Raw genomic sequence first — 18,824 nt, forward strand, 5'->3', positions numbered from 1 at the left:
TCGGGGCTCAGCAATGTCAGGTCAGGAAGTCGGGGACCCCCCCTGCGCGCAGGATACCCCGGCATGGCATCCAAGGCCACTTAATGCGCACACCCCTGGCCCAGCGGTCCCCGAAGGGCGGGAAGGGCAGGCCTGGGGGGAAAGGGGTGCTAGGCACCCCCAAAAGTGCGGGCTTCCCCCACCCCCGGCGGCGACCCCACCTCCCGCCCCCGCGGCGTGCGCGCTTGTGTCCGTCTGTCTGTCTCCTCTCTCTACGTCAGTGGGAATTTCCAGCCAGGAAGTGAGAGAGTGAGCGAGAGAGAACGAGAGAGAAGTCGAGCCGCGAGCCCCGGCAGGAAGAGGAGGTTTCGCCACCGGAGCGAGCGGCCCGGCGACGCGCTGACAGCTTCCCCTGCCCTTCCCGTCGCTCCCGAGCCAGCGCCGCCGCCGCCGCCCTCGGCCTGCGCCCGGACACCCGCCCCGAGCAGCCCCGGACACCCGGCTCCGAGAGCTCGGCGCCCGCCCAGGCCCGAGCCCCGGCGGCCAGCAAAGCGGCGCCGCCACCACCGCCGCCCGGCCACCCTGCTCTCCCCTCCGCCCGCGCTGCGGACATGGCGCGGCGCTGACCCGCCCGGCTCGGTCCCGCCAACCCCGACCTCCCCCCCGCCCCGATCCGCACTCGGGATCGCCCCCCGGCCCTCGGCCTCCAGCCACCGCCTCCGGCCCGCAGGCGCGGAGAGGCCGCGCGCCGCCTCGCCACCAGGGTAAGCCACAAACTCCCGGCGGGCCAGTGGGGGGCCACGCGGGGACGCGCGCCCCGCGTGCGCCCCCCACCGCCCCGCACCCCTCCAGCTCCCCCTCGGTGTCCCTCCTCCCGCCTCTCCGCAGGCCACGATCGCTGGTGGGGGGAGGCCCAAAGGTGGGGGGAACCTTCGATCTGTGCGTGACAGGACCTGAGGGACGCCAGGGACCCGCGAGCCAGGGGACCTGGCACATCCGGACTTGGCCGGGGCTGCCCGGGCCCCAGGCCGCGGCCTCCCCGGCCGGCCGGCTGGCGTGTCTCCTCTCTCCTCTGCAGGCGGGAAGGCCACCCCCGAGGGAACTCTTGCAAACTTTTTGTTTTGTTTTTAATCTCGACTCCAGCCCCTCCGCTGGGGGTAGGGGTGGAGGGGGGGCTGTGAGAAGATGGGGTGCGCTTTGGCGCGGGGAGAGGGGGAAGGTGGTTGGTGCAGTGCAGAGCCAGATTTCACCTAAGGGCGTTCCATGACATGAAAGCAGAAGTGCCTGACCCCCCTCCTGGCTAGAAAAGCCCTTCCCGGAGCACCCCCCCTCCCCAGGAGGAGAGAAAACCTCAACCTCTTTCTCCTCCTTGTAAGAGAAGTCTGCACTTTACATACACACACACACACACACACACACACACACACACACAGTCGCATGACAATACCCACTCACCTGCTAGAAACCCTGAACATTAATTTTCAAAAGAATAAGGAAGGCCTACCTGCTGCTGATCCTTCAGGGCCTGGCATTTGAGAACGAATTGCCTACTTGTAGTACCTTTTAGACACTTGCTTACATAAAACTCTTGGACGGTGGCACCATGTGTTGGGCATGTCCTCTAAAACAACGATAATGGTATGAACAAATAATGATAGAAATACGAGTTTCCTGAAGGCCTTCTAAAATAGACACTGATCCAGGTATTAGCCTTGATTTCTTGGTCGGTTCTGAAACTTCAATGAGACTTCAATTATCAACAATTTGGTCAAGAGTGAAGACAATTGTGGGGTGGGGAACTTTGTTAAATACGGCTTAACATTGCTGTTTATGAAATGTTTTATTTAGCTCATTTTTTGTTCTAAAAAGTCAGAACAAACTTGATTATGGTATTACTAAAACATTTAATAACCAGGATGTCAAAATACCCTGTGTGCTTTGATGATCTTTGGTAAGTGCTAATGCTTAAGAGCAAGATGTTCAGGAATGAGCTTTCCAGCAGAATTCTTCCACCAAATATTCCTGAGCATTTTAAACTGCCCTTATAGATGTCAAAACCTTAAAAGGAAAGCTCATTTAAAATAAAGTCCTTAACTAAGTATTCTGTTTTATTGATTTTAATCTTTTTCTAGAGATAAATCCATTTACTGTTTGATACACTAAACATGATGTGAATAACTAAAACCAACTGGATGCTGGTTGGTGTATGCCTGTAATCTTACCTACTCGGGAGGCTGAGATCTGAAGATTGAGGTTCAAAGCCAGCTTAGGCAGGAAAGTCCATGAAACTCTTATCTCCATTTGACCACCAAAAAGCCAGAAGTAGAACTTTGACTTACGTGATAGAGCACCAGCCTTAAGAGAGAAAGCTAAGGGACAGTATCCAGACCCTAAGTTTAAACACCAGTACTGGCACCATGCTCATGCACAAATAAAACTAAAAATAAATCAGAGCAAAGTATTTCTTTGAGCTCATGAAATTAGGAAGATTAAAATAAACAAAAAATGTTTCCTACAGTATTTTACATTTATCATCTGAGTTGTTAAAACAAACAGAACATATATAATATGAATAGAACCATGACATCTTCTGAAATTATTCATTCATACGGACCCACCTGCGACTCTTAAATGTTCTCTCTTTCTCTGGTTTAGATAAAATGTCTTACAAATTTTCAGCCTATTGAACAAACCAAGACACAAAGGAAGGTACATTATATGTAGCTTTAATGCTGGAACTGAAATCCTACTTGCTAGTGAAAAGTAACCCACTTCAAAACTAACTTTCTCAAGAAAAGTAGTTTAATTCTATTAAATGTTGGTGGTGATTTAACTATCTGTTATCTTTGCTTTATGTCTGTTGTAGCTTGTGTTCTGCAAGTGGTAATGTCTTGAGCCGAATAAACGTTCCTGCTTTTCAAACTCAGTGAACACTGGAGTCTGCCTACAACATTAGTCCTTCCCCTCCATAAGCACTGCTTTGATCTTTGAACTTCCTTTTTCACTTCTACCTCTTAAACAAGATCTTCTCTGGCGACCAGAGTTGCTGTTGGTTAAAGCCTAACTAGTTTTAGAGAGACATAATTTTAGATTGAGTGATCGTGTTCCTGACGTTTTTCTTGTTGATGCTAGTCTGAGATGCTAGTGTTTCTGCAGGCTGTTTTTACTACTGCTTTTAGACTTGCAGATAATTGATGAAGTAAGCTACTCTGTCGACTTGAAGGGATTGCACATTGTGGTAGGTAGGAGGTCTAGATAAGAAACTGGCAGTGAACAGGAGCTTGGAATATTCAGCCAATGAGCCTTATTTATTTATTTATTTTTACCTAATCTGTGAGAGGGATTCCCCTACTGAGAAGAGGTGAAAGTTCTGGCTTTCTGGGGGGAAGTGGTTACTTCCTAACCTTCGACTAGTTTGAACTTGGGGAAAAGAAAGAAAAATAGGTAATATGTGAACACACTAAGTTAAAACAAATTCAGAGTTACCATATGGATTTTTGTTGTGTGTCTGTGTGTTTTGTTTTATTTTGTTTTGTTTTGTTTTGGTACTAAGGATTGAGCCTAGTGCTTCAGGTATATTCTACTGCAGAGTTAGCCCCCGCCCCCAGCCCTACTTGGATTTTTTTGATAATGTGTTCAAAATGTCATCTTTTTTGTCTGCAGAATTTATTAGTAGATGTGCTCTACAGAGCATAGAGATGACTGCAGTAGGAAGTTTCTCTGCAGTGCAGATAGTTTAACCATTGGAGTTCATGCTGGGTCGTGTGCTTTTCTGATTAGCAGGAATGGATGTATATAAATCAATCGAGATGCAGAATTTCACATGAACTTTTCTTTCAGTAGGAAGGTTTTGTTTGGTTGACATAGTGGCTTTCTGTTTACAATATGAGTTTATGTAAGGTGATGGAATTGTTATATTAAAACCATGTAGATAGCAGAAGGAAGAATGGGATTTTAGTGCTAGAAGACACTTTAGGATGTTCTTCTCCTGCATCTACATTTATATATGGTCAGGGCTAACTGATGATTTGCTTCTTGATGTACAGCAAAGCATACTAGAGCAATTTACACCGTTTTTAGTTGTGATTGTCCTCTTGTACCAATACTGAACCTATTTATAGTATTCTTAGAGGGGAGCAGGTCAATCATTAGGCAGAAGCATATTGTCCCTTTGGACCAATTCTGTGACTACTAAGGAAATGTGGTGGGTCTTTTTGTTGTTGTTGTTGTTGTTGTGATGGTGGTGGTGGTGGTTGTGGGGCTTGAACTCAGGGCTTGGGCAGTTTCCCTGCTCTCTTATGCTCAAGGCTAGTGCTCTACCTTTTTAAGCCACAGCAACACGTTGAGTTTTTGGTTTTCTGGTGGTTAATGGGAGATTAAGAGTCTCACATCCTTTCCTGCCTGGGCTGGCTTTCAACCATGATCCTCAGATCTCAGCCTTCTGACTAGCTAGGATTACAGGCAGAGCTACCAGTGCCTAGCTTGGTTTTAAAGAATTACAGGTATTTAACCTCTGGAAAGAAAGTTTGGAAGTGTCCTCTATAAGTATGTTGAAAGAGAAGGAGGGAAGGATGAGTATGTGTGTAAGACATAATTTGGTGGAGTTCGTAGATGTTTGTCTGATCTCCTTAGTATGTATACAGTGCTTTACTTTTACTATTTTAAGGAAAAAACAGTAATATTTTGTTTATGGTGATGCAGTTACTTCATATTTTTAATCTATACTGTGTTCAAGAGTGTTAAGACACTCCCTTGGATTTTTTCAGATGGGGTTAGTAGACCTGACCTTGAAGATCAACCAGTAGTGTAGAAAATAAGTCATAAAATAAGACTTCATTGGCTCACCATGAAGAATTTAAAACGTAACTGTTTTATATGTAAGGAATACAAGAAATGATTTGTTACTATGTACAAGGAATATCAGAGGTGGTTTGTAAAAGCTAATAGAAATCACAAGAGTAGAAATTATGGCTGAAAAAATATTTGTTTACAATATTAATCACAAATACTGTATCGTAAATTTTAGAAAGCAATCTATTCTTATTAAGCCCTTATGTTTTGTGTAGCAACCAACACAGGTTTAATTATCAGCAATACAGATTTCATCTGCTTTAACTTGTTGCCTGATTTTAAAATTGGAATAATGATACAGATACACACAGTTGAATTATCTGTTATAAATTGCTTACTTCTCATTTAGTTTTAGACAAAACAACTTATTTATAACTAGCTTTGATTGTGACCCATAATTCAACCAATATTACAAGCTATAAATCTATCTACAGATTCTGTTTCTTTAAGTTTAAAATAAAAAAGCACTTTGAACTTTGAAGAAGGATGTAAATATTATATGTAACGTATTCTATAAAAAAGCCTATAATGATAAGGAATAAACGAAACAGTAATTGAAAAAAATCAGTCTGAGGGGGGGAGGGGGGTATAATTGTGTGGGGGGAGGGGGGAGGCTGGGAAGGGAGGTGAAGGGTAAACAAAGGAGGAGGCTACAATGCTTGGTAAGAAATGTATGCATTATCCTGCCCATGTAATTGTAGCCCCTCTGTACAGTATGTTCTCAAATAAAATAAAATAATATTTAAAAAAATCAATCTGAATACTTCCAGCTTGTAAAAATAATATCAGTACTGAAAAGAAATAGCTGCCATTTAGCATTGTGTTTCTTGGATGAATAAAAAGAATGGAGTTCTTTTGCATTATTTTTTTTTTAAAGAGTAGCACTTTTCAATTGTCTTGCCTGGTACAAAAGAAGCCAAACACGTAGTTGCTATTTGTTTGTCTGTTTGTTTGTTAACAATGCTGGTACTGAGACTAAAACTTAGTTTTTCCACTCATATCTCTACCAGTTGAGCTACACCTCTACTTCTAGCTTTTTGTTGGGAAAATGCAGTTATTGCATGTACAGATTAGTTATTAAAAGTAAGTTATTAAACACCTACTGTCTTCCAAAAAAGAAACATTTTATTCCTAAACAGGATCTTATGAACTGGAAAAGTGCCTTTCAGCTTCAGAGTTTTGTAGACATTTGTCAAGCAAGCTAATAAAGTAATCGAAATGATAAATGGTGCTTCTGGGCATAATTAGAATTTCTCCATTGAAACTGTGATTTCAATACCAGTATTTCCAAGAGGAAAAATGGGGAGCAGGGAGAGAATAGAAACAAGAATCCAAGTGCTGCATCCGAATTCAAAGTAAGAGCTATTTCAACTAATCAACTAAAGAGTAAAAGCCAAATATGTTCTGCTCTCCAGAAGAAAATATGACCTCCCCCACAAATCTGTGGTTGTTAAAGTTGCTGTCCTGTCTGATTTCATATTTTAATGATTTTACAACACTGTATAACCTGGAGCCTCCCCAGGAGGTTTATTACTTCTCAGTTTGTAGCATTTTCAGAAAATTGACCTTGAGACTCTGTATGTGACCATTTACGCCTTGTGGATACAACTTAGGAAATGGAATAAACCAGCTGGATTATAAAAAGGCAGAGTGGCAACACTTCTTCCCACCCTAATGTTATTGTAGCTCCAGAAGCCCTGAGAGACAGTAGGAGGAAGATAAAACTAGTTGATTGACTGCTGCACATTTTAGTCCAGTTGGCCGATACTCACTTAGTTCTTGCTGTGACTCTCACCTCTCTTCACATCACTCACAGCATCTGTCCAAGTTTAAAAGTAGTGTACAGATGCATATACATTGTTGCCAATGACTTGCGAAATTAATAGCATATATATGCTATTAAATACAATATAGCCATTGCACTGTAAACTTGTCACAGGTAACTCTACCTGTGGGTTCCCTTGATGTGGCTGGCAGAGAATGTCCCATAGCCTGATCGGTTTATTCTACAGCCTCTGGACAAAAACAAAGTTCTAACTTTGTCCTAATTCATAATGTCCTAGTCAAAATTACATGGGAAATGCATACGTTGCATGTTAGACAGTAAAACTATTGCGGCTTTCTTGGATGTGAATCTTTTTGCATGCAGGAGGCTCACTAGTGTTTCTAAGGTAGATTTCCATTTTGCAGACTTGAACTATAAAACAAGACCTGTGTCAAACAGAGCACACCTCTGCAGAAAGAGTTTGATATTAAAAAAACAACCTGAGGGTTTCCATGAATTTTTGTTAAAGTAATAACATAAAATGAAAAAATATTATTTTTATTCTGATTTGAACTGAAAATATATTTTGATTGGTACATATTGATACATTCTGAGAGATGGAGATATAAAGGAACAATGAATCTTTCACACATTATAAAAGCATGTTAGAAGTAAATTGTGACTAAGTACGACTGAGAAATTAAGAGCAACAATTAAGATTAAGAGCCAACAACAATTCAATGCATTTTCTTACTCTTATGCCAGGTTATAGTATTCATTAGACATAATATCTGTATGGTTTCTCTCCATGCATTTACCCAATTTTCCATTGGAGATTCATTTAACTAAACTTAATTATCACACATAACCTTTTTAAGTATTTCCTGATTATTTTAAAACACTGTATTATCAGTGATTTACCCTGCAATTATGGTTCTCTTTTATGATGGGTGGAGAAAGTATTCTGTTTCTTTTCAGACGATTATTCAAATAGTCAAGTAATCGTCCACCTTGTTCAGAGAGGTAGTTTAATCCTGTGTTGAAATAAAAGGGTGATACTTTTTAGGTAGTCATGCTGTATTTGCTAAATACCTGGTAAACTGAAGGAGTCTAACCCTTTAGGGAAAGCCACAGAAGAAAGTTTGATTACTAATACACTTCAGTGTCTTTACATGAGTGTTCCTATTAGGGTTCTAATACTAACTCATCTCCCTTCCAATTCCCCTTACCCATGGAGAATATGGGTCATTGGCCAACTATGGGTCATTTATTCACCAGGCATCTCACACCACCAACCCAGGAGCTCTCCTCTTTTTGCACTCACTTTCTCTTTCAGTCACCAAACTGTGTCATTACCCTCCACAACCCCAGAGTCCATGCCTTCCTCGTTGCATTTCTAGCTTTTGCTTCCACCTTGTCTCCTGGTGAATACCATCTTCTGCTCCTACTTCATTCCAGTATCATCGCTTGCCTATTCAAGTGCAAGACTGACCATGTCCTTCTCTTTTTGAAGTGAATCTCTATTGTCTTCACAAGCTGGACCCTGCATTCTTGACCCGTCTCTGCCATTGCTCACTCATCCCGGTTCTCAAATGATCCATATCGGTTGCCTGTGTTCTGACTCGGGATGCTTTTGCATATGCCGTTCTCCTCCTCACCATCTTGGTAACCACTCTGCCTTCAAGAGTCATCATTTCTCCCATCATTTCTCTGCTTGACCTTTCCAGTAAAGGGTTGTGTTGTATCATTCTGGATGCTCTTGACTTCTCATGTGGCCCAGAAGAGAAACATTTTGAGGATGAGGATTTTACTCATTTACTTTTTATTTACACAGAACCCAGTTGTTTACTGAATGAATCAGTAACTAAACAAACAAAATATTATACAACTGTGCTATTGATTAGGCTACAAGATCCTGGGTACATTAATTCAACTTCTATAGGTCCTATCTTCTCTTCTGCAAAAGAAAATGAGAGGTTAGATTAAAACATTGCTTACCTCTTGTTATTTTATAATTGTATTAAGAGGAAGGCATTGGTTTTCTATAAATGAGACAGGTCCATTCAAGGAAATTGCATGAATAGGTACAAAGCCAATTTTTGATTACCATGCATTGATATGAGGAATTATCTATTTTGAGGACAATGAGTTATTTTTTTTTTGGTCCCAAACTCATTTCATCTTAACTTCCCAGCTGTTTCTGAGGTTTCATCTGTTTATTATTAGCTAGGATCTCCCATTTCTATTTCTCCAAAAAAATTGATGGCAAGTTTAAGACAGAACTTGAATATAAAATTCAACATTTGTACTCTAAATGGATTTGGAAGAGGATGAAGCAAATGTGGTAGCAGTGTGAACTGAATCCTCACCTGTCACAGGAAGAATGTAGTCTGTACACCTGCTAAGACAAGAAGTAAAGATATGCATATTATTGAGCTTAGAAAGAAAACCACTAAGTTAAAGCAGAAGGAGAAAGTTATGGTGTTAAGCTTTTCTCAAAAGCAGGATTGGAAGTGTGGAAGACTGGAGTGAGGAAACCTTTGCTATTTATATCATCTCTTTCATCTTTGTGGAGTAGTCATTTTTAATTTTTTCTTCCTCCCCTGCTTTACTATTGTACAATTAATATACCAAAATTAAATATATTTCTTGTGCATGGGGTAATGCTTATATACCCATTGTGAAAAGATTACATCAAGCTCATTAACCCTAGTGGGTTTTAGAGTTTCTGTTTGTTTGTTTTCCCACAGTGTGTTACTTGAGAGTACATGTCAAGTCCTTTTTGTGTGCCAGGCACAATTCTGAGTACTGGGAATATAGGGCTGAGCAAGCCAGATTTCCAGAATTTCATGATGCTTGGATCGTGTAATAGTTTTAATTTTCAATATTTTTCTTTAGCTTTAAGTTGAAGAACCACATAACTCAAATAATGTATAAAGCTGGGCACCACTGGTTTATGTCTGTAATCCTAGCTACCCAGGAAGCCGAGATCTAAGGATCATGATTTGAAGCTAGTTCTGGCAAGAAAGTCCCTTGGCTCTTATCCCCAATGAACCACCAAAAAGCTAGAAGTAGAGCAGTGACTCAAGTGATCGAGTGCTAGTCTTGAGCACAAAAGCCCAGGGAGATCTCTCTGGCCCTAAGTTCAAGCCCTAGGTCGGAAAAAACAAGTGCATAGATCATGAAGATTCATTTAATAATTTGTCTGTACTTAACATATATGTACTTAATATAGGTAGTTGCATATATATTAAGTATGCATACTTAATATAGTTCTAGTAAGAGAACATTTTAGTTCTATATAGTTCTACTAGAACCATATAGTTCTACAGTAGAACATTGCCAGATGCCCCAAAGCCCCTACTACCTTGTCCTCCATAGGGGATTGCCCATACCCTCCACTGCCTTCCAAAAGGTTCCATTCATGTTTATTAGGTTATATGTCTGTCACTTCTATGACTCATATTTATCCATATATGACTATGAGTTGATTGTAGGAATTCATCATCCAGGATGCTACTAATTAGCTGATAAGCACTGTGAACTCTCCTGCAAGGTTAGAGGCCCTCTAATGGAGCAAAGTATATTTTGCCTAAGATATTAGTAAAAATATAAAACAAATCACATTTTCACATTCATTTGTCATTTACCTGGTTGCAAATAAACACCATGTTTACACTGGATGCTAGTGGCTCATACTTGTCATCCCAGCTACTCAGGAGGTTGAGATCTGAGAATTGGGGTTTGCAGCCAGCCCAGGCAGAAAAGTACATGAGACACTTATATCTCTAACTAACCAACAAAACGCTGAATGTGGAGGTGTGATTCAAGTGGTAAAGCCCCAGCCGTGAGTAGAAAACACTAAACAAGAATGTGAGCTTTTGAATCCAAGCCTCAGTACAAAAACAAACTACATACATACATACATACATACATACATACATACATACATACATACATATTTGTGTGTATTTAATTGAGGTAATCAGGGAAATGACCAAGAGTCCTGGGAGGAAGATATATTCACATCTGGCTTCATCAGATTTTAGACAGTGTAGTTTACTTCTTCCTTACTGGTCACTGTGCGTTGATATCTATCTGTCTGTCTGTCTGTCTGTCTGTCTGTCTGTCTATCTATCTATCTATCTATCTATCTATCTGTCTGTCTGTCTATTTATTTATCTATCTATCTAGTAGGATTATCTATATGAATAATCAGTGGGGGAAAGTGCTTCATAACTAGATTCAAGGTCTGAGACACCCCTGTGAAGCCTTGATCTGACGCTTGCCAATCACCTGTTTTTGTCAGTGTAGCTGGAAGGTCTTCTCTGTGGTAGTTCAAGGGAACCCTGCCTCCCTCCAGATCCCATCCTCCATCCACAGAGTGAAGGACCACATGATGAATCCTTTCCTTAAAACATGAAAGGCATAGGGGCTGAAGATGTAGCTGAGTGGTAGAATATTTGCCTTGTATGCACAAGGTACTGAGTTTGATTCCCTAGCAACACACACGCGCACACACACACACACACACACACACACACACACACACACACACACACACACACACACACACACACACACACACACACATGAAAAAAAGAGAAAACAAGAGAAATAAAATGAAAATCCATAACCTGTCAAGTTGTATTCAGAGGCCACAGAACTGAATTGGTTTCTCTGCTGGAATAAAAGTATTCCAAAATGATAAAGACAAGGTATCAAAATTAAACCCTGTAATAATTCTGTTCTTAAGGAATAAAACGTCTATAACATTGAGAATGTAGCAGCAGTGATCAGAACAAGGTCCAGTTACTCACACATCCCTTCTTACTTTGAGTGAAAGCCATCACCTGATGCCTGGAATTATTTTTTAGGAGAAAAAAGAAGACAGGACTATCTCAAGTGACCTTAATTATAAAACATTAGTTTCAGTCCAATTGACTATAATCCTTAGAGAATTTCTGTTGCCTTACAAATTTATTCTCAACAGGTTTTGTCCTACTATAGAATTAACAAAAATAAATTTTACTTGGAATGAAAGCTGCCATTTGACATAAAGTGACACTTCATTATAATATGATGAAAACGTGTCCAGAATGCCTTTTTGATCTATAAATGTTAGTCTGCTCTGATTAACATCCACAGGCAAAGCTGTGTTTCTATGGAACATGTTGGAATGCATTCTAACCACTTCACTAAGAAAACCTCTGCCCACCATTGTCAGAGGGAACAAGATAAAACAAGAATTTGAGACAGGAGAAGGAGGTGTGTGTGTGTGTGTGTGTGTGTGTGTGTGTGTGTGTGTGTGTGTGTGTGTGTGTGTGTGTGTGTGTGGTGTGTGTGTGTGTGGTGTGTGTGTGCATATGTTTTTGTGTGCCTGTGTGTGTGTATGTGTGTGTGTGTGTGTGTGTGTGTGTGTGTGTGTGTGTGGTGTGTGCATATGTTTTTGTGTGCCTGTCCTGGGGCTTGACCCCTTGGTTTGCTTGTTCCTAGTTGGTGCTCTACTATTTGAGCCATGTCTCAAGACCGTCATTTTTCAGGTTAATTGGAGTCTTGTGAACTTTTTTGCCCAAAGTGGCTTCAGACTGAGCTTTTCAAGCTGGAATATACAGTTTTACAAGCATATGCCACTGGCACCAGCTTCACCTACTTTTATAGTGTTCCCTTTTTGTCCCTGATACTATTTCTTCCCTTGAACTCTACCTTGTCTGATATTATGACCTGGTATTGTTGTGGGTTTTTGTCCTTATATTTGTGATATAACTAGCACAATTTCGCAGCTTTATGTGTTTTACATATCTGGGTCCTTCGTATTAAAATGCAGTTCTTATGAAAAGCATTTCCTTAGCTCTTGGTTTTTCTAGTCCTGTCAGACCATTTCTGCTTTTTGTAGGTGAATTTAGTCTATTTCCACTTAACAAAATCACTGATACATTTGACTTCAACTTTCTTATCTTGGTAACTATTGTCTAGCTGGATCACTTCTTTATTCTCTTTTCCTGTTTCATTGCCATCCTTTAAACAAGTGTAGGTTCTTTATTCCATTGTATCAGCTTCATTGCTTGTTTTCTAAAATGGTTTAGAGACTACAACATGCACCCCAAAGTTCTACGATGAATTAATATGAAAGCATTTAGATATTACGTAAAAACTTGACAGTGGTATACTTTGTTTTGTTCTCTTCACTCCCTGTCTGTTGTGATGCATTTTACTTCTGCATAGCCTATAAACTCCAAAACATATTGCATTTGTTTTGGTTTAAATGCCCAATTATCTGTTAAAAAATTAAGAAACCAGAATAAAAAGCCTCATACATGCCCACAATTTTAGCATGTTTAGTGCTTTTTATTCCTTCTAGTAGGTCTGGTGTCTGTTCTCTTCAACATGAATCATTTTCTTCAGCATGTCTTCTTGATATCATCCCATAGATTACTGAAGTTATCATCATTTCCTTCCTGCCTTTTTCAGTTTGGATAATTTTTTTTAATTGAGCTTCCTTCTAGTTTATTGATAGTCCTATATCATTCAATGTACTAAATCTGTCTGGTGAAATTTCATTTCAGTTCCAGAATTTTCATTTTGTTCTTTCTTTTCTTTTCTTTTCTTAAAAAGTTTGCATTTCGGGGCTGGGAAGGTGGCTCAGTGGTAGAGTGCTTGCCTTACATGCATGAGGCCCTGGGTTCGATCCCTCAGCACCACATAAGCAAAAAGAAAAAAGCTGGAAGTGGTGCTGTGGCTCAAGTGGTAGAGTGCTAGCCTTGAGCTGAAGGGCTGAGGGACAGCCCAATCCCAGAGTTCAGGCTCCACAACTGGAACAAAAAAAAAAATAATAAGTTTGCATTTCACTGTTTTCACTGGTGAAATTGCCTGGCTGTTCACTCCTAGCGCCCCTCTTTTTCTCCCTATTATAGAATATATTACTGCTGGCTGTTTAGAAACCACCAGTGGCTGATTCCATCATTTGTGTCATATTTTTTTCCTTCTGCGTCATCTGCTCCTGTTTCTTTGCAGTCTTTACCATTTTTTATTATACATTATGGGTATTATAGAGTGTGCTTTGTGTTTCTGTCTCCCTTTGTACAGCTTTGTTATATGGTAATAGACAGTAAATATAGTGTTGCATTACCTGGTTTTTATTAAGATAGGTTTAGAGTAGCCCTCATTGTAGGGTGTGTTCCAACTCAAATTGCATGGTCTTTTCTCCCTGATTGCTAAGGGTGAATGTCTCTTAACCCTGGATGATTCAATTTCAGTGACTGGCAATGTTGTCCAATCTCTTACATCTCCATGCAAGTCTTATATCCCCAGAATTGTGCTTTCTCCTGGTTTTTACAGGGTCTTGTCCTGTACTAGCACAGCTTAATATTTGACCAATAACCAGAGGTGACCTGTATGCAGATTTCTGAGGCTTTAGCTGCTTGTGTAAGTCATTTCTGACTAGCGGCCAAGTACGATTATTATACTCATTTTGGATTCTATTTCCTTGTTTCACGGTCTAGCAAATCCCTTCAGACAAAAAGTAAGGGTGAACTTGGGTTTTACCTCAAGTACAGAACCTATGGTATTCTGCAGTTCAGTGCCTTAAACTAGTTTTAATTTTTTTTTAATTCTGCAGTTCAATATGGCATGGGTATGTTCAAATAGCTCAATCTGAAACCAAGTCTATACTTTTTTGAAATGGGTGTTGAAATGTTTCTTACAATTAATACATTAGTAAAAAAAATACCTCATCTGTATCAATATGGAAACATAACAAACAAACCTCCCATCTCTACTTTTTAGGTACTCATATTCACTTAAAAAGATGACAGGGTTACAGTGGAACAATAGGTTGTGAAGGACAAAACCACTAAGACATGTAACTATTTACAGACTTTATGTGGGCTACAGAGGGCTATGCATTACAAAAGAAAATACAGGGTTTTATGTGGAGGCTGAACTTTGGAGTGGAGTTATGAAGAGCAGGTAATACTTAAGAAAATGGCACTTCCAGATGTAGGACATACCATGAACAAATACATAGATGGAAAAATGAACAATTGGCCTGTAGTAAAGATCATGGGTTGAACCATCCTAATAGAGACTAATACATTTTTATGCTTATAATATGATTTAATATAACAATATGTGAAGCAGTTAAGTCTTGGACGTTCTTTTGTAAGTACTAAGGCAATAATATGAAAGATACTTGGGGAGGAAGAAATACTGCCCTGAGGAATCACAGTAAGGGAGGGTTTGTTGTCATTCTGGGAGAGGAAATACAGGTCTGTCCTAGGTGCCATAGTTGAACTGTAAGGAAGGGCAGATCTCAGGTACAACATGAAAAACAATCAGTAGAGATTGGTTATTGACAGCATATGTTTAAGAATGAAATCATGCCAGAAATTAGAAAGCCAAGAATGGGACTTATAAATTTGCCCTACCGATGAGATATTTGAAGGAATTTAAACCATCATTACCTTGTTTTATAATGGTATCTATTACTTAATGCTAACAATGACTTAATAATAAATATTTTCTCTTTGAAATTTTTTTTGGGGGGGTCCGGTTGTGGGGCCTGAACTCTGGGCCTGGGCGCTGTCCCTTAGCTCTTCAGCTCAAGGCTAGCGCTCTACCACATGAGCCACAGCGTCACTTCAGGCTTTTTCTTTTTGCTTATGTGGTGCTGAGGAATCTAACCCAGGGCCTCATGTATGCAAGGCAAGTGCTCTACCACTGAGCCACCTTCCCAGCTCCATGCACTTTGAAATTTTTAATAGCTCTAACTTTGTGCCTATACCACAATATTTTGAGGGCTAATGTATGTATTTCTTTTGTTCAGATAGGAATTCAGTAAACCAATACAGAAGAAAATAAGTGCCAACAGGACTATGACTAGGAATGTAATTACTGTGCTGAATTACCAAGATAACTAAACTATGTCTTACACACCCTCCGTTTTCCAAGACACAAGATTGCGTTGTTTTTTCTATTTGTCTTCCTGAGTACTAAATCGTTGGATTAGTTAGTTCTTGCCGCATAAAGGAAAAAAGTCCCTACTAAGCAAACAGAAATATAGACATGCATTATTTCTTACAAGTCTGTGCCTGTATGATCATGTCTGAGCTGAAGTGGCTGATCTGTGAAATAAGTCTCTGAGCTACGTTGCTCTGCTCTTTGGCTTTAGGTAGCCCTTTCCTCTCTGCTTCACAGTGGCTCATCTACTAGTAAGCTAGCCTAGAAGAAGAGTCATTGCAAGGCCCTTTGAAAAACCTGTGCCCCATGCAGAATAAAAGACCAACTTCCCCCAGAATTCGTGAATCAAATCAATTCAAATACATATTTACAGTAGCTTTTTGTCAAAGATCAAGATGTAATATTTTATTCATTTTTTAATTTAAGTGTTCTTAAAGCCCATCTAACCAGTTGGGAAAATGTGGTTGTGGACTGAGTGTTAAATAAGATACATAGAAAAAAGGCAGAGGTTCTTGACTTTAAAGCGCAAATAGCAAAATGCCACATATGAACTCATTCTCAGAATAAAAATACATATATAAATAATCGGAGGGAATGTAGGTAAACTGACAATAAAAATTAGCAGGAATCATCTCTGAATAACAAAAATTGTTTCTCTAAAAACAAAAAACAAACGAAGAATTCCTGTGTTCATTAGTCATAGTTTTACCTCATTCTGTTGGTCACAGCTCATTATGAACCTGCCAGGATTAATGGAAAATTGATTCCCACCCCCTTTGGTTGGGTAAAATTTATAAAGAGAAATTGTGGCTCTTGTTTCCAGTCTACCAAACTGTAAGCTCTGAGTCTAGGGACAATGTCACACTAAGGATACTTTGTAGGTGTAACATTGTAGGTGTAACTTGTTTTTAGTGAATGACAAAGCACTTGAGTGACATTTCAAACATTTTATGTGTGGTGTAGGATATGGGTCTGCACATACTGTGAGGCATTGCAGTTTTCAATGTATGCATACTTTGTTCATATGATCAGTGTGTGTGTGTGTGTGTGTGTGTGTGTGTGTGTGTGTGTGTAACAGACATGCTTGGAAAAGAATCTCTTTAATTTTCCTTTCTCCTTTGAAAGGTACCAAAGGAAATATGGAGTCGTGGCTGCAGCCACCTTCTTTTGGGAGGTGGTGATTAAAGTTCAAGTCTCTTTGTGAATCGATGCACTCTAGTGATGCAATGGCATTTGTCGGGGTTTCTCCCCTGATGTCAGCATTATGACTTCTGGGGTTGCATAATTCTTTGTTGTCAGAGACTGTCCTGAGTATTATAGGATGTTCAGAGCATCTCTAATCTCTAGATTCTGCATGCTAGAAGTCACCGTCACCCAGTATGTCAGTCCAGAGCAACTCTAGACATTGCCAAATGTCTCATGAGGTCAAAATATAAACATTTAGTTATAGTGACCTATAACTACTTCAGCGAGGGAAGTGGCAATGTACTTGTCCATTGGTTCTCTGTCTTCTTTTTTCTGTAGTTTATTTTGAGCATCTTATTTCTTATGCTATCTAATAAGATGGCTTACACTTGCTGTGTATTATTGTTGGGTTAAGGAACTGACTGTTTTATGTGTCTGCCATTCCTGTTATACCCCTTCTCTTTACCAGCCCTGAACACAGCATAGTTATCTTAGGCAGCTATTTTATATATTAATTAGTCACACTGTACCTAGTGAAACAGTATTAAAACTGGAATGAGGAGGAGAGAAAAGGGAAAAGTCAGTTTATACAAATCTGGTAGTAGCATACAGATATTGATTCCTCTTCAGTTTTTTTCAGAACTTGCTCTTCTGAAAACAGCAAAAAGGCCTAAAGTACTTTCATCATCACTAGTGTAATATACGATGAGAAAGAAAGCAGCCTCTTTCAAGGTTTTTCTTACTGTCTTTCTTATGAAGAGGATTCTGGTGTACTTAGAAATTTTTATTGAATCATACATGTGTTATTATTCACTATCTTGTCATTATTGTGAATGGTATATCAATAAACAATTTTTTACTTACAATTTTTTGGTTAGGAAGTAGTACCCTTTGTGTTTAGTTTATTTTTAAAAAGAAACAAAATAGAGGTGGAAAAGATATTCATGTATTATAAAGTTATAGAAATTGAATGCTAAAAAAAGGTAATGGAAAACCTTGAGTATACCTGAAAGAACATTCTGGAACTCTTCCCTTTTTATTCACTTTTAGACTATGATTTATTTACAATTTTTGACACTTGGATAATAGTTAAGATTCCTCATGATAGTCTTTCTGTCAAAGGCATTGAGATTGGTTCTAGGTTTTTCTATTTTTTGCACACTTGCTCAGGTAATTTACTTATTTATTGTGGTGTGGAGGATCAGTCAGTAAGCACTGTACCAATTACACTGAGATACACCTCCCACCTGCTTCTTATTCTTCCACCCACATTCCTGAAAATAGAGTCTGAGGAGCAAAAGTTACTCTTCCTTTGCGTAGTTTCATTCATCTTTCTTCTGTAATGTTTCTTCCACAGCTTTTCTCTATGAAAAGTTTGAGTGTATTTTTATTTGATGTATTCTATGACAGAAAAGTGGTGAAAGTTACTCTTACCTTGGAGTTTTATTACTCCTAGTATTAGATGAAGTAATCAAATTATACCTATTGGGGTAGAAGAAGAGTGAGAGAAGGGGCGACATTATCCAAAAAGAAATGCCTACCCCATGCAGTGGGAACCTCTGTGTACATCACCTGTATAATAGCAATTAAAAACTTAATTACTTCTAAGTATATGCCTGCAGTAGCTATATACAATCTTGGAAAGAGAGACACTTCATCCTTGCTTCCTAACTGTACCCTCTTGAGAAAACCTAAAATTCTGTTTTTCAGACTATTAATTTTGATCTTCAGTGAGCCATAAAATCATTTTCATGAGATTGAAAAGTTAGAATTTTTTATACATGAAATCTCTCTAATAAAAATAATATATTTTTTACTGTGGGTCATGGTAAAAAATAAAGAGGGAAGAGGAGGAGGAGGAGGAGGAGGAGGAGGAGGAGGAGGAGGAGGAGGAGGAGGAGGAGGAGGAGGAGGAGGAGGGAAAAGAAAAGAAAAGAAAAGAACACATCTCTAATCTAAGTGATCCCTTGAGTCCCTCACTCAATCCTTAATGGTTCACCAGAGGCTAACCCTTCATGGCTTGGAAGATGATCTGCTTGGTCTAGCTGTTTTCACCGAGAACTTCATGTGCCAGACTTGGGTGTTG

The 18,824-nt window shown here is 39.6% G+C and overlaps 1 protein-coding gene across 2 annotated transcripts in view; it reads left to right on the forward strand.

Moving 5' to 3' along the window:
* The first annotated feature begins 268 nt into the window (after positions 1-268).
* Nfkb1 (nuclear factor kappa B subunit 1) overlaps positions 269-18,824 on the forward strand; it is a 120,482-nt gene continuing 101,926 nt past the window's right edge. For both annotated transcript variants that reach the window (XM_070022348.1, XM_070022349.1), the window contains exon 1: positions 269-743. The gene's annotated coding sequence lies outside the window, so the exon portion shown is untranslated. The remainder of the gene's footprint in view (positions 744-18,824) is intronic.

Source organism: Dipodomys merriami, unplaced genomic scaffold, assembly GCF_024711535.1.
Source record: "Dipodomys merriami isolate MVZ:Mamm:240054 unplaced genomic scaffold, mDipMer1.0.p SCAF_15, whole genome shotgun sequence".
NCBI lineage: Eukaryota > Metazoa > Chordata > Mammalia > Rodentia > Heteromyidae > Dipodomys > Dipodomys merriami.